At 33.8% G+C, this 3,676-nt stretch overlaps 1 pseudogene; it reads right to left on the reverse strand.

Annotated features, from left to right (window-relative positions):
• Positions 1-1,073: 1,073 nt before the first annotated feature.
• LOC112649010 (U4 spliceosomal RNA) lies at positions 1,074-1,204 on the reverse strand (annotated as a pseudogene).
• Positions 1,205-3,676: the final 2,472 nt, after the last annotated feature.

Raw genomic sequence — 3,676 nt, forward strand, 5'->3', positions numbered from 1 at the left:
CTGAGGACTATGATCATGAAGAACAAAATTTACTCTGAAGTCACCAGGCAGTGAGATAGTAGATCCAGTCTAATGCTAGCTGAGAAAGCCTTCCAGACTTTTGCAATTGATTGCTCAACCCACCTTCTCTCCATCAATAGAAATGTGGATTCAGCCAAAGTCAACATGAGTAGAAAAAACAAAAATAATTTAGGCAGGTTGTTGGGTTTGAAGAAGTGAGGTCTTCTGTCATTCTAGAATGAATTTAAAAAAGTATGAATGTGATGAAAATACTGCAGAACAAGGGAATGGAACCATCAGCATCTTTTAAAAATCTGAATAAAAATAGACTTCTGAATGTGACTTATACCAGGTCCAGAAAAAAATTATTGAAGAATGCTAAATAGTTTGGCAAGAGATAGAAAGGCTGCATGTAACAAAAGCAGAAAATCTTAAGGAGACAGTGATTTGAAATAAACAGATGCTAGGTAAGATTAAAAAGTAGACTAGATAAGAGAAAGGAGGTAAGAAACTAAAGATCTAATACTAGATTATAATTCACAGTGCAGATATCAAGATAGAAATGAGACTCCCAAAAGTCAAATCAGTAACGTTGGAGGACAACCTTTTTCCTTTCTAGGAGGCAGAGAAAAATAAAGTGTATGAAAATGATGAGAAGGAAGATGCTAAGGGATAGAGAACAGGGAGAGAACCTGGGATTTTGCATATTCTGAGGTAAATGCCAAAAAAATTATAAGCAATACTCAAAAATATATTTGAAGAAAATATCTGATCTGATTGAAAATATATGAAGCCTGAATGATGACATTTCTAGGAAAAAATTGTAAGAGAAACAGACTACACAAATTGAAACAAGTTATTTGGAAATAATAATGACAAAATAATGACAAGTACTCAGGTAGAGAGAATAAAAATTTTACTTTGAAGAGTACATACATCAGAGTAACTTCAAACTTTTCCATCCAGTGGAGGGACTTACAGATGTTTCCTTTAAAATGCTGTGATTTAGAATTTCATTACAAACCAAATTGATTTTTACTTGGGAGGATACTAGAAATATGTTTTCAAATATCCTACTAGTATATTCAAAGAATATCTGAAGATGTAAAGAAGTCAAAACAGAAATACATAGTTTAAGAGATTTTGGCAATAATCGCGCCTTGGATAAACCTCATTGGCTACGATACTGCCACTGCACAAAGCTTAGTTTAAGAGATTTTGAAGTGTGTTGAAAACAATTAAGTCTAAATGAGTACTGTATATTTATTGCAAATCAAAGTTATATCACAAGTATTTTTGAAAGAAAATGCCTTATTAAAATAATAATTAAAAAATAATTTGCCATAGTGCCTTCAGGACTATTATGAATAGAATCTGTGGACAGTCTTTGTTGAAAAGACACACAGAAAGAAAACATAAAAAACAAAATGTTAAATGTTAAATCACATGTATTCATGATCTGATATTGAGTGTAAGAAGCAGGGCACTATCTAGATGTACACTATGAACACAACTTCAGTTAAAAATTACATACACACCTATATACCCAAATACTTAAAAGGTGAAATTCCAGATTGTTTTTAGTTTCAGCATAGCTTTATGTATATTTTTCCACAATGAACTTGTATTACTTTTATATCAGGAAAAAAGAAAAAAAACTGTTTAAAGAAATTAATAAGAAAGAATATTAAGGAATTGACTGTGGTAAAAAAAACACCATCTCCAGTCTTGTTTTAGCTTTTCAGTCTCAGACAATAGCAAGAGGACTACCTTATATTTTACATTTTACCCTTTATTGAAGTGTGTTTGAAACACAGGGTGCATTTATTAGTGGTTGATTTCTTAGTTACAAATGTTTAAAAATTCACTTTCAACATATTATTCTCTATTTTATAACACAAAATTTTTAAACCAGTTGACAATTTATTAAACGTGTTTAGTGGTTCCCAACAAACAAACAATAAACAATACTAAGCATGGTTTGTTGCATAAATTTATTTTTTCATTAAGTCCACTGCTTTAGGATTTCTGTGGGCCTCTGTTTTTTGTTTTAAATATCGTGCTTTGGCAAACACATTAGATTCTTTTGAGGAATATTGAGGCTATTGTCAGCAATAATCTTTCTCAGGGATTCCATGATCGGCACACTTCGCCTTCAGATGGAGATTGTTGTGGTATTTGTGGTACCATTCAGTCTTTCCAATTCAAAGAACCTACTAGTGATAATGTGACTTTTTTCCCCACATAAACAGATCCATGCCAATGGCGCATTGTGGTTTCATTGGCTTGTAGGCAGCTCAGTATTTGCACAATTGGATGTTTCAAGATAAGTCAGGCAATTCTCAGACACAATGTAAGCCATGAGAATATACTCATATTTTTGGTTTGCTTTTTTCCAGACCCGTGGGCTAAGGTTGGACTTGCGTTAACTAATCTCTATGCGTGTGGAATAACAATTTTCATACCATTTTAAGAATAACTCTTCTTATCAGATTTAAAAGTTAGCAACACTAAAGATTGTCTTGCTGACTTGTACAACTTTTCTACTTTAAATTGTTTTTTAGAACTAATAAATCTTGTACATTGAACCCAACTTTCTCTAGTTGTCAGGAAAAAAAACTGAGCAATACATTCTGATGTATTGGGGCCCAAGCTGGGACATAGGAGCCTGTCTTCTCAGGCCCCCCCCAATACCTGATGCGGCTCAGGCCGTCCTGGAAGTTGCTTTAAAGGGCTGTGCCATTCCTTCTTTACCCGCCTTCCCCGACCCCCAAATTAAATTGCAGCTGTTTGTGTTGTTTTATATTTTCTATATTTCCTTGGTTCTTGAAAAAGGAATGATAGAAATAAAGTTATTTGCTTAAAAAAAAAAGATTCCTTATATATGGAATCTATACACTAAACTTGTAAGATCACAGAGTAGAAGAATGGTGGTTACCAGGGGCTGGGAGCTAAGGGAATAGAGAAGATTTTGTTTAAAGGGACAAACTTACAACTAATAGATAAATAAGTTCAGGAGTGCTAATGCACAACATAGTGATTATAGTCAACAATATTGTAGTATAAACTTCAAAGTTGCTAAGAGACTAAATCATAACTGTTTTTAATTCAAAAAGAAATGATAAATATGTGACATGATAAAAGTACAAGCCAACATATTGTATACCTTAAACTTATACTCTGTTATATGTCAACTGTATCTCAATTTTTAAAAATCTGTGAAAATAGATCTGTGTTAGTATTTGTATCTTTGGCATCCATGCTTCCAAGGAATAACTAATGCTTTCCATTTGAGTTGAGAGAGAATATTGAACTGTGTGTGGAGTTATCAAGCTTGCATGTACCCTTGGTCCCATTGTCCCACTTTTAAATATTGTAGCATGTTCACAGGAAGCTGATTCTGCTGCAGGTGGAAGAGAAGGAAATAACGGGAAGTCATTATGTATCAGTAAGTATTTTGGTGTTGCCAAAATAATGCTACATAACATACATCCCCACAACCAGTGTCTTAACAATCATAATAACTTATTCTCAAGGATTGCTAATTGGTTAGCGTCACTTTGTTACTTATAGCTGAGCTCATTCATGTGGGGTGACTTGAATTTCTTGATCTAGCTCGGCAGTTCTGTTCTTCGCTGCAGGTCTGTGGGCTGGCCAGGAAGCTCAGCTCCACATG

The sequence above is a fragment of the Canis lupus genome, chromosome 7 (genome assembly GCF_003254725.2).
Source record: "Canis lupus dingo isolate Sandy chromosome 7, ASM325472v2, whole genome shotgun sequence".
In the NCBI taxonomy this organism is placed as follows: Eukaryota; Metazoa; Chordata; class Mammalia; order Carnivora; family Canidae; genus Canis; species Canis lupus.